This window comes from Megascapheus bottae, chromosome X, assembly GCF_031878675.1.
Source record: "Megascapheus bottae isolate mThoBot1 chromosome X, mThoBot2.hap1, whole genome shotgun sequence".
NCBI lineage: Eukaryota > Metazoa > Chordata > Mammalia > Rodentia > Geomyidae > Megascapheus > Megascapheus bottae.
The window spans coordinates 92,864,831-92,878,214 of NC_143547.1; the positions used below are offsets into that span (position 1 = coordinate 92,864,831).

A 13,384-nucleotide genomic window follows, 5' to 3' on the forward strand; every position below is an offset into this window, starting at 1 on the left:
GGGAAAGGGCTTCATCCACCCACATACATGCACATGACTGGTCCTTACAAGCTAAGGAGCTTTAGTTCAGGTCAAGGAGATGTTCCATAAGGAAATCTCATGCTGGGAAAATATTTTTTTCCAGAATCTGTGCTCAATAAAAATTCCTCATGCCCTCTGTACCACGCATGTATGCAAAAACCTAGGTGAGCAGGAGAAATAGGAATTGAACTTCCCCAGAAGCAGCTCATATGTGACTGTCTCCCTGACATAATTTTTACATAGAAAAGTTCATCCTCAGGACCTGCTGAAAGGGGGAGCCCAAGGTGGCCTGACCAAATGCAGAACGAGAGTGACAGATTTGGTGAGGCCCAGGGTAGCAGCCAGGGAACACAGAGTGAAATTCAGAGGCAAAGAGAAGGAAGTGTCCAGGATAAAATGTAATTAGAAGCCCGAGGGCCACAGTATGCACTCAGGTAATGAACAGAAACATGGAAAACATTTTTTGTTGTTTGTTTTTGCTTTTGTTCTTTTTGCAAAGTCTGATGTGGCATAGTTTGCTTATTTCTTCATTGTGGCAACAGAATAAGAGAATGCACTCTCAACTGGAGTAGGAAAAGGAAGCATACTCATCAAGAAAGAATTGTAGGACCTCACTGGGGATACCTAATGCCATGGTGGGCTAAAAGTAGAGAATATGCATTAATTAGAAAAATTTTCAATTAGAGAGGAAGAGAAAGGAAAAGGCAGAAAAATATGAAGACAGGCATTCAATAATCCTGGGTATTGACAAGAAGATTGGAAGTCCTAGGGAACAAAGGAAGGAGTGAGCAACTAGGCCAAATCATGCTGAAAACTGAATGCCAACATCTGGAACAACTGTGGGCAGGTCTGAGTCATCCACTTGTTAGTATCAGGTAGGAAAGCTGATGATTGTCTAAGGTGAAGTATGGCAAGGAGATTGCACCAGTATCCTGTGTGAAAGCTGGCCCTGTCCCATGTGCAGGAAGCTCTTTATGCTTGCAGTTACCTTTAATACTTCATCATTTCAAAGGAGCTTCCTTCTCTTGCACACATGCAGATGCCTGCCCACCCACCCCCAAAAATGTGGTTACCTTCCCCCTTTTCCTTGACTAAGGCCTCAAGATGGAATTCATCCTCTTCTGTTGCTTTCTTCATGGATGTAAGGGCTTTAGCACATCTCTTCTTAGGTGGTGATGAAGGATCCAAGCCTTCTTCAACTGGGCTCACTCTGCTTTTTTGCCTTTCATAATTCTCAGGTACTTCATCAGACATGATTTCTTGGAAAATTTCATTACAAAATGTATCCTCCATGAAACTGGAAATCAAATCTAGAACAAGATGGAGAATGAGACGTTTTCTCTGATTGCTTCAGATTAGAAAAAATTAAGAAGAAGCTAAGGTAACATAACCAGATTTGTTTATTCGTTTGTTTTGGTCATTTGTGGAAAATTGAAGTAAACACACTGAATAAACAAAACAAATAAAACTGGGACATGACAGTTTATGTAAGACCCTAGTCGTTAGCAAATAAGGGAAACAACGCAGCTTATGTTCCTTTGGTTTTGGCTTACTTCATTTAATGTAATAGTTTCCAGTTCTTTCTATTTCCTTACAAAGGTACAATATCATTCTTTCTGATGGATGAGTAGCATTCCAGTGTGTGTGTGTGTGTGTGTGTGTGTGTGTGTGTGTGTGTGTGTGTGTGTATTTTCTTGATCCATTGGTATACTGAGGGACATCTAGGTTGATTCCATATCTTGGCCTTGTTGCTGTTTTTCGTTCCCTTTTTCTATTTCTTGTTACTTTGTATTTGAGAGGATAAGTGTGATTGGTCTCTACCTGGTCAGCTGGATCTCTATAACTTAAGACACTTCTAGCCCTTCTTTTTTGGCTTGGATTTGGACCTAAACTTTCTCTAATCTCACCCATCTGACTATTAGAGACATGAGCCTCAGCTACCTAAGCCAAAAACTTAAAAAAAAAACTACAGAAAAGATCAAAGTTACAGGTGAAATCCCAACCCATGTCCCCCCAAGTGTGGAAAAAGTAAATTATGTATTGGGTTTCCTGAAAGCAAAAAGACCCAGACAAATGGGGAAGAAGAACTGTAAATATTAATTTTTATAATTAAAGTTATTAATCCATACAAGTTGATAAATGATCTCTCAAGTTTCTGGACCCATGGACAATAATTGTAATCCACCTTCATTCCTATGTAATAAAAACACAAATCCCTAGAAAATTAAAGCTAAATAACCATTGAAAATAAAGCTCAAATTTTGAAACCCTAGAAGTGAATGAAATGAAACCTGACCTCTAGTGCTGGATGAAACATATAAATCATTAATCAGGGTAACAAAGGCCTTAATAACAAAAGTAATAACTATGATCAGTTTCCCATCTCACCCCCAAATTATTTTAATAATCTAGTTTGCAATCTCACTCTTTTAAACTTGATAAGATGATAATAAACATTACAGAACTCAAAGACTTAGGAAACCCAAACAGTCTTTACTAAAAACAAGTCAATTAGCAGATATATAGCCAGATTGAATATAAAAGGAAAAGTAATGTAAACCATATGGCACTGGAGCCAGAAGAGGTGAATACACCTTGTCTTGAACAATATAGAGATTCTGGTAGCAAAAACAAAAATATAAAGCAGTTAAATTTCTGACCTCAAGGCCAGAAAATCACTACAGAAAGGATGGTCATTTTCTTTACCTCATCAAATGCACACCAGGCCTAATTACATATTCATTTTTTAACTGGGAGTGCTATAATAATGGGATATTATCTTTGGGGATGTAGAGTAGGCCATTTTTAAGAGAATAAATGCTCTCTATATAAGTATACCTTATTAGTAGAAAAATAAGCAATTGTAGAAAACCTTCAATATTTTCTATTTTTATACATTTAAATGTAGTATGGGAATCCAGAATACATGAAAACAACATTCAATTTTTATTTGAGAGTATTAAGATTGGGATCAGGGACTGGCAGTTGCTATGCTAGGCAGATACTCCATCAATTGACTCAAGTCACCAGGCCATGTTTACCTTTATTTATTAATCAGATGTTAGATTTAGCTCAGGGCTGATTTCTCACTGCCATGTGTCTGTTAAGATCTCCCTCCTAAGGTGTCAGATATACTCTGTCAGATCCAATTTATTTGTTTATATGAAATCTCCCTAACATTTTGCCAATGGTGGCCTGGAACTGCAACCCTCGGTTGTTTGCCTTCTCAGTAGGTTGGATTATGGTCCTTGCTCCATTCTACCCCACACTATCCAATTTGTAAAATACAAAATGGCAACAAAACTGATACAAGAATCTTAAACACAGTCCTTTGACACTGTTCCAAGTCTGGAATCTCAGATTTTAAGTAGGTATGCAGTAGAAGAATCATAGTTGGAGCCAGGTGGGACAAAAACTTCTGCGATTCCATGACAACCAATAATCATGATGGAATTCATACCATTTCACTGAGAAGCACAGGTAGAAGGACCTTAGTTCCATTTGTTCCTAGCTATAATGTAAGACTCTGAAAAAAATCACTATGGAACAAAACTAAGTAAAAGCAACTTGTAGGCTGTGATTTCGGCTAGCTCTCCTATCAAAAAAAAAATCACGAAATAGTAAAAAAAAAAATCACAGCTCCTCAAATCAGAGAATGGATGTGTAGTTACAGTAAGAGTGACAGCTGATTACAAAGTATTTGCTTGCAAGTCAGGTGTCCAATGCCATTGTTGAAATGCTGGATAAGGTGCCCTGGGAAGAAGTGTCTTGTGGCAGAGGCCAACCAAGCCAGGGCAAGTCCCCATTTCAATGCTGAATCTGAGACCTGAACCCAAACAGAGCGTTTGCAAACCTTAGTACCTCATTTACCTGAAATTGTCTACTAAGATGTAGACATAATCCGGAATGTCCAGTGCCTTGATGACATAACTCTGATAGAAGAAACACAGGGTTCTACTCCCATGTGGATGCCCTTTAAAAACTACCGTCTTAAACCCATTATTCCTAAGGTGAAGTGGCCAAGGATTTGCAATGATCTGGGCAGAGACTCTGAAGTCAGCTCTCCAGACACTCTTTAATGCCAAAATCCTGCAGTCCTGGAGCAGCCACCATTTCTCAGGAGTGTAAGAGTTTCCCAGAAGCCACATTCCCACTGCAATGACCAAGGAAGAACAAGCAGGGAAGACACTCGCGGTTGATGTCTGATATCAAATACAATATCGACATACTCCTCCACTACCGACCCGCCCCCACCCCTAACAATGTACTGAGCTGCCAAAGATGCTCTCTGAGTAACCAGGGTATCTCTCATAAAAAACGGTCTGAGAACCGAGCACAGTTCTCAACATCCACAGCAAAAACAAGACAGGGCCTAAGCAGAAAGTCCTTCTTCCGTCCTCTCCAAACCCCCTCCCTGGAGTCCCCAAAGAGTAATACTTCAGCTTGATTGCTAATATCACTAAGAGTTCTGTCCCCTTCCTCCCCTCTCCCGAGTGCTGAAATTCTGACCTAGAGATGGGCGTTAGGAACGCCTCCAAAATGACCGTTTAAAGTGTACACCTCACCTCCAAAATGGCCCCTAGCTGAATGCCTATTTCCAGTGGGACTTTCTAGGACCTCTCTTTAGAGTGGTAAGGTTGGGCATGTGCGTCCTCTAGTGGTGTGGGGTGGAAGTGCAGGCGAACTCTCTTGCAGCTCTGATTCAGGATTTCATGGAAAATAGAAACTAGTAGGCCATGTATCAGCATTTGACCTGGAGAAGCTGAAAGTTGTCTATACCCACAACCAGATGTGCAGGAACTTTATAGAACAGCACAACTACTAGGCAAGCCAAGTGACTCTTCTCACGGACTGTGCTGGGTGTCCCACTCAGGCATTTTCTGTTATGACAATCACAGACAAGTCTAAGACTGAATTGGATGCCCAACAAAAATAGAAGTGTGGGTGCCATCTCTAGCCTTCTTGTGGAACTTTTATTTCAAGGGACAAGAGCCCCTTTCCTTTTCTCAATAAAACAAACAAGGGCAAATTGGAGTTGAGAGGAATTGCTACCTGCCTTTCATAATAACATAAAATATGCAATGGTAGTCTTAATAGGTTCTAAAACCTGGTGATATAACATAGTAACATTCTCAGGAGAAAAAAAAAGCCTCCACAACATTTCTATTTTTTTTGTCAGTCCTGGGCTTGAGCTTAGGGCCTAACCACTGTCCTTGGACTTTCTCAAGGCTAGAGCTCTACCACCTGAGCCTCAGCACTACTTCCATTTTTTTCTTTTTTTTATTTCTTTATGTTTTCCTTTATGTTTTTTCATATATTTTTATTGTAATTAATAGAAGGGGTACATGATATTTGCCAGATAGAAGGTGCATTACTTCACATACATTGATACCCTTTCACATGTCTTGGTCCCCATTTCCCTCCTCCCACCCCCCACCCCCCCGTCTTGGTTTTCCCCCCTTCCCTATCAAATTGCAAATAACCAAACACAAATAAATTCAATATGTCAGATAACAAAGTGAGATACTGTAACAATATGAGATACCCAAGGGACAGCAAAAGAGATGAGAGACAACATAGTACCTTAAGTACAACAGTCATTCATTATATGACTTATGTTTCTATATCATAGAGATCCTTTCATTTAGCGTCATACTATATGTCCTTATGTATGAAGTTTTGCTCTATTGCAAATCTCTACTAGTAGAGCCCAAGATTTCTACTGATTAGGACAAATGAGGGAAACTATTGACCCTAAGTTCTTTTGAGTCTGGCTTACTTCACTTAATATGATCTTTTCTAAGTCTTTCCATTTCTTAACAAATGGGGCAATGTCATTCTTTCTGACAGCAGCATAGAATTCCATTGTGTATAAATACCACATCTTGTTGATCCACTCATCAACTGAGGGACATCTAGGTTGATTCCATATCTTTGCTATGGTAAATAGTGCTGCAATGAACATTGTTGTGCTGGTGGATTTAGTATGTTCTTGTTTCTGGATGATTGGATAAATGTCAAGTAGTGGAATTGCTAGGTCATAGGGGAGCTCTAAGTTTAGTCTTTTGAGGAACTGCCATACTGCTTTCCATAGTGGTTGAACGATTTTGCACTCCCACCAACAGTGTAGTAGTGATCCCTCCTGGCCACATCCCCTCCAGCATCTGTTGTTATTCGTTTTCCTGATCCTGGTCATTCTAACTGGAGTGAGGTGGAATCTTAGAGTTGTTTTGATTTATATTTCTTTTATGACCACAGATGTTGAGCATTTCTTCATGTGTCTATAGGCCATTTTTGTTTATTCAGAGAAAACTCTCTTTAAGTCTTTGGCCCATCTTTTAATGGGATGGTTGTTACTTTGGAAATTAGTTTTGGATTGATTTAATTTTTTGAGCTGTTGATATAGTTTAGATATGAGGCCTTTGTCTGTTGTATGGTTGGTGAAGATCTTCTCCCACTCTGTAGGCTTCCTAATTAGTTTACTAGCTATGTCCTTTGCCATACAAGAGCTCTGCAGTTTAATGCAGTCCCACTTATCCAGCCTATCTCTGATTTGTTGTGATTCTTGGTCCTTATTAAGAAAGTTTTGACCTGTGCCAAGGAGGTCTAATGTATCTCCTACTCCTTCTTGTAAAGTTTTCAGAGTGTCGGCTTTTACCTCCAGGTCTTTGATCCATTTGGAGTTAATTCTAGTACAGGGTGACAAAGAAGGATCCAACTTTAGTTTTCTTCAGGTGCTTAACCAGTTCTGCTGGCACCACTTGTTGAAGAGGCTATCTTTCTTCCATTCTATTTTTTTGGCTCCCTTGTCAAAGATTAGGTGGCCATACGTCTGTGTTTAACATCTGGTGGTCTTCAGTTCTATTCCATTGGTCTTCAGGCCTGTTCTTGTGCCAGTACTAAGCTGTTTTGAGAATTATAGCTCTGTAATAGAGTCTAAAGTTTGGAATTGAAATTCCTCTGGCGCTGTTCTTTCTGCTAAGAAGTGTTTTTGCTATACAGGGTCTCTTATTATTCCATATGAAATTTTGGATTGTCTCTTCTATTTCTTTAAAGAATGACATTGGGATATTGATGGGTATTGCGTTGAATTTGTAGATAGCCCTTGGCAAGATTGTCATTTTCATGATATTGATTCTTCCAATCCAGGAGCATGGGAGGTTTTTCCATTTCCTCAGTTCTGCTTTAATTTCCTTTTTCAGGGTTTTAAAGTTTTCATCAAAAAGGACCTTTACATTCTTAGTTAAGGTAATTCCTACGAACTTTATTTTCTTTGAGGCTATTGCAAAAGGAGTTGTTTTCCTGATTGTGCCTCATTCCTCTCACTGTTGGCGTAGAGGAAGGCAGTTGATTTTTGAATCAGCTCAAGGAGCTTGGTAGTAGAGTCTATAGGATTCTTTAAATACAGGATCATGTCATCTACAAACAGGGAAAGTTTTACTTCCTCTTTCCCTATTTGGATCCCCTTTATGCTTGCTTCTTGCCTTATTGCACTGGCTAGGAATTCTAATACTATGTTAAAGAGGAGTGGAGAGAGTGGGCATCCTTGTCTCGTTCCTGATTTTAGAGGGAATGGCTTTACCTTTTCACCGTTAAGCATAATACTAGCTGTGGGTTTGTCATACACAGCCTTTATTATATTGAGGAATGTTCCATGGATTCCTAGTTTCTCCAGAGCTTTTAACATAAAGGGGTGTTGGATCTTGTCAAATACCTTTTCTGCATCTATTGAGACAATCATGTGATTTTTGTCCCTGCTCCTGTTGATGTGTTGAATTATATTAATTGATTTGCGTATGTTGAGCCAGCTTTGCCTCCCTGTGATGAAACCTGTTTGATCATAGTGTATAATTTTTGATGAGTTGTTGTAGACGGTTGGCCAGTATTTTGTTGAGAAGTTTTGCATCGATGTTCATCAAAGATATAGGTCTCTAGTTCTTTTTCTTTGATGAATCTCTGTCTGGTTTGGGGATGAGGGTTATACTGGCTTCATAGAATGAGTTTGGTAAGGAACCTTCATTTTCAATTTCGTTGAAGAGCTTGAGGAGTATTGGTGTGAGCTCTGCTTTGAAGACCTTATAAGAATTCAGCTGTGAATCCATCTGGCCCTGGGCTTTTCTTAGGTGGAAGCTCTCTTATGGCCATTTCTATTTCAGTGCTTGAAATAGGCCTGTTTAGTTGGGTTAGTTCTTCTTGGTTCAGTGTGGGTATGTTAATATTGGCTAGGAATTCATCCATTTCTTCTAGATTCTCAAATTTGTTGGCATAAAGGTTTGAGCAGTATGCCCTCATGATACTCTGGATCTTGGTAATTTCTGTCGTGATATTACCATTTTTGTCTGTGATTTTGTTTATTTCGATATGCTCCCTTCTTTTTTTGGTAAGATTTGCTAAGGGTTTGTCATTTTTGTTAATTCTTTCAAAGAACCAACTCCTTGTTTTGTTGATTCTTTCTATAGTTTTTTTTTGGATTCCAATTCATTTAATTCTGATTTAATTTTAATAATTTGCTTCCTTCTACTGGGATTAGGGTTGGTTTGTTGCTCTTTTTCCAGGAGCTTAAGGTGACACATTAAATTGTTGGTTTGTGATTTTTCCAGTTTGTTATTGTATGCACTCAGAGCTATAAATTTTCCTCTAAGTACTGCCTTTGCCGTGTCCCAAAGGATCTGATATTTTGTGTGCTACTTTTTGTGAAATTTCATAAACTGTTGGATTTCTGCTCTGATCTCTTCGATGACCCATTGGTGATTCAACAATGTGTTGTTCAATCTCCATGAGTTACAGGGTTTTCGTTGGTGGAGTTGTGTGCTCAGTTCCAATTTGATGCCCTTGTGGTCTGAGAGTGTGCAGGGAATAATTTCAGTGTTTCTGAATCTGTCCAGGTTTGTTTTATGGCCTAAAATGTGGTCTATTTTGGAAAATGTTCCATCTGCTGCTGAGAAAAATGTATATTGTGTTGTTGATGGGTGCAATAATGTGCAGATGTCTGTTAGATCTAGTTGGTCTATATAGTTGCTCAATTCTAAGGTTTCTCTGTTGAGTTTTTTCCTTGTTGATCTGTCCAAAGGTGAGAGTGGTGTGTTAAAGTCACAACAATCACTATATTTCGATGTATGTATGGTTTCAGTGAAAGTAAAGTTTGCTTGATGAAGTTCGTGTAGATATTTAGGATGGTTATGTCCTCCTGGAGGAAAGATCCCTTTAGTAGTATGTAGTAACCTTCTTTGTCTTTTGTCATTAATTTTTGTTTGAAGTCTATTTTATCTGATATGAGGATGGCAACTCCAGCCTGTTTATGGGGGCCGTTAGCTTGATAGAGTTTATTCCAACCTCTCATTTTCAAACGGTGTTTGTTTTTTGGGGGTAAGTTCTGTCTCTTGAAGACAGCAGAACGATGGATCTTGTTTTTTGATCCAACTAGATATTTTCTGCCGTTTAATTGATATTGAGAGTCAGATTGGGAAATATTTATTAGTTCCTGCCATTTTTACAAGCTTTCATTAGGGCCTCTGTCTTGACAGTTCTTGTGGTACTTAGATGTTATGAGTTTTAGGTGCCATGTCTTTCTCTGTATTACATTTGTGTTGGTTTTCCATGTGTAGAACATCTTTGAGAATTTTCTGTAGTGTTGGTTTTGTTGCTACATAATCTTGAAGCTTTTCCTTGGAATGGAATGTTTTTATTGTTCCCTCAGTTATGAATGAGAGCTTAGCTGGGTACAGTATTCTTGGTCGGTTGTTATTTGACTTCAGGGCATGGTATATATCATTCCAATCTCTTCTTGCTTGCATGGTCTCTGCTGAGAAATCTGGGGTTATTCTGATTGGTTTGCCATTATAGGTGATTGTTCTCTTCTCCCTGACTGCTTTTAGGATCCTATCTTTAGCCTCTATTGATCCAGTTCAGATTATAATGTGGCGGTGGGATGTCCTTTTCTGGTCAGGTCTGTTTGAGGTTCTAAAAGCTTCTTGTATCTGGATGGACCTGGCCCTCTGGATATTTGGGAAGTTCTCTGAGATGATTCCCTGAAGTATATTTCCAATACCATTGACCTCTTTCTCTAGACCCTCCTCAATCCCAATTAGCCTTTAATTAGGCTTCCTAATTGTATATTGGACCTCCTGTAGCATTTTCTCATATTTCCTAGAATTGAATTGACTCATTTTCTGTTCTTTTTCTATAACAACTAAATTATCTTCAACCCCGGAAATTCTCTCTTCTGCATTGTCTAACCTGCTATCAAAGCTATCTACTTTATTCTTCATCTCCCTTGCTTCTAATTGCTCATTTTTGATGCCTTGCATCTCTTGTTTTAGATCATGTATGGATTTCTTTAGCTCCTTGATTTCCATTTGAGTGGTTAGCTTAGCAGCTTTATTCTCTTTGGACATTTGTTGGAGTTCAGTCACCTTTTTGTTTGTGGATTCTATGAATTCGTCCATTTTTCTTTGAAAAACCTTTATTATGGCCTCCTTTATGGCTTCCCCTTTTTCACATATCACCTTGTTTATGGTTTCCTCTTGTTTAGCTGTGGCTTTCTTCCTTATCTCTTTCTTTATGTTTTCACATTTTTCATTAATGATGTTTATCAATTGCATTTGTATAGCACTTGGAAGGCTCTCCCCTAGATTTGCCACTGACTGCTCCATTGCCTGTTTATGTTGGGTAGGAGATGCTATTCCTTGATTTGACATTTTTCTTGAGTTTCTTGTTCTGCCCATTTGAGGATGGGAGCAAGATTAATATTAAACAAGATTATAATTTTTCAGATATAACCAACCTAGACCTTTTTAGTTGGCTGACAATAGATATTAGCTCTTTTAGATTGGTAATAACAGTCTCTCTTTCTTTTTGTACATTTACATACAAATCTAATACAATCACAGATGACCAATTTATGACCAAAACAATAAGCCCCTCAATCCAATCTCTATTGTATTTAAGTCCCTTTGGACCTAGAGTATAATTGATCACCTAGATACACAGCATTGCTCAACAACCATCAAATGTAGATCCATGCATTGCAAGAGTTGAAGGATGAACAGAGGACCAGAGATAGAAAAATAATATGAAAGACGACAAGGGAGGTAGGAAAAGAGCAATACAGGAGTGTAAGAATATTATAGTAATGAAGAAAGGGTATCGTGTAAGGATAACTGACCTAAGGTGATAGACAGGTAGAGTATTTGTGTAGAAAGTTTAGATGAACTTAGATAAAGCTTATCAAAATAAGAAGAGTAATAAGAAGCATATATAGAGAAAAGAGAGAGATTGATATAAGGGATTTCGATGATACCGATTTAAGAAAGAAAAAAAGAAACAAAACAGCAACAAAATAAAGGAAAACAGAACACACACACACACACACACACACACACACACACACACACATACACAACGAAAACAAAAACAAAAGCAAAAAAAGGAAAAAAAGAAAAAAGATGGGGGGAGATTCCTCACTGTTCTGAGTTCTTACCCAAGAAATACTAGGGTTGAGAACCCGGAGTTTAAAAAGCAGGTGACTGTATCAATATGGATATCGTTTTTATTCAAACTGTATCCAGAGCTGTCACTGTGTTTCTAGGAATGACCACAGTGACAGCAGGATTGCGGGAAAAGAGAGGAGAAAAAAAGAAAAAAGGAATGAATCCTAACATTAGAAAAAAAAGGTGTAGGTTAAATGGCAAAGAGAAAAACAAGAACATTTAAAAATGCAAATGAGATGGGGTAAAAAAAAGGGTATTCTTCAGTTTTGGTTTTTTTTTGTGGTGGGGGGAGAGGGTAGGAAACTTGTGTCTCCACTAAATTCAGGATCCAAACACTTCACAAAGTCTTTTTCTGTTGTGATTTGGCTTTGCGGTTTTTCGGATGAGATTGCTTGTTTGGTAAAACAAAGCTGAAAGATCCGCGGGTGGCTTTGTTTACCACGTCTGCCGGCAGCACAGGGGGATGGACTTCAGCAGTGCTGGCTAAGGGATCTCTGGGAAATCTTTTGTCAGTTAGAAAGGATAGGCGGAAGATGGTGGCGGTTCAGGGTGAGAAGTACTGAGCTCCTGCCAAGATTCATGTACTACCAGTGCAGGAGACAGTCCTCTAACAGCAATTGATCCTAAGTAAGCTTTAGGACCACAGAGAACTCAGGCAGAGAGGAAAAAAAGGAAAAAAAAAGGAAGACTACGAGCGTGAAAAGAGAGTGTGGAGCTCCACCGCGGAGCGGCCGGGAGACAAAGGCTCTTCTGAATCAGAGCAGAGACAGCGCTCCACAGCAGCCCAGACCCGCTGGCTGCAGACCGAGCCACACAGCCTGCGTGAGCCCAGAGCCGACACCGCCGTGCACGGACCTGCCAGCTTCACGCAACCAGAGAATCCAGCAATTTGTGAGTAGTTCCAAGGGGAAGTTTCCACTTCTGCTCCAGGAACGGCATTGGGAGGGAGCCCCTCCCCTACCAGCTGAGAGCAGCACCATCTTGACTGCTGGCAACGACCCAGGCCAAAGAAATTGGAGCCTGAGAGGTGTTGCTGACAGCACTTTCTACTTATTTTTTTTCTATGTATGTGGCCCCGAGGAATCAAACCCAAGACTTTGTGCATGCTAGGTAAGCACTCTACCACTAGGCCAAACTCCCGGCCCCATAACATTTCTTACATTAAGTTTCTGGCTCAACCTCACGTTTCCTTTTACTACTAGAGATAAAATATTAGCTATAATGATTGTAAAATTAAGTGAATCCTTGATTCCTTGGGTATCACCTTCCACTCATGTTTGCAGTATGGGGGTTTCTTGGCTGCTAGATGCTGACAGAAATCAAGCCAGAAATTCAATGATAGTGTTACTCTGTACTAGATCTTGTAACGATATTTTCATGGCCTTGTAATGTAGAGAAATAGCAATAATGGCATGGGGTAGGGGATGACTTTAGGGGAAAGCTCCAGCCAGATATCCTGTATAATGGTTAAGACAAGACTTACTATTAAGCTACCCTAGGGTAAGGATACTTGTTTCAAGATTACTTTAGGTCAGAGCATGAGTGAGCAAAAGGCTAGAAGGCTTACAGCTGTTCTTGTGTAAGTACTAATTTATTGTGTAAACACTCGTGATAGTAGATATCCACAATGCTAGATTCCCACCAGGGTATCCCATATTACATCTGTTTTAAGTATAGCACTCTTTCAGGAAATGAATCATAGATCCATATGAACACTTTGTCACCAACTTGTCATGTTCCTCACATTCTGAAATGCTGCTTCAAAGAATGGTGTGATTGAAACTTCACTGGTAGTTCTACCTTTGCCTGTCCTGGAGTCTGAACTCAAGGAAGGCCCTATGCTTGCTAGGCAACTACTCCACCTCTTGAGCCAC

At 39.4% G+C, this 13,384-nt stretch overlaps 1 protein-coding gene across 1 annotated transcript in view; it reads right to left on the bottom strand.

The window, feature by feature from the left end:
* Positions 1-13,384, bottom strand: part of LOC150041586 (sarcoma antigen 1-like) — a 45,551-nt gene that overhangs the window by 3,846 nt on the left and 28,321 nt on the right. The gene's annotated exons all lie outside the window — the stretch shown is intronic.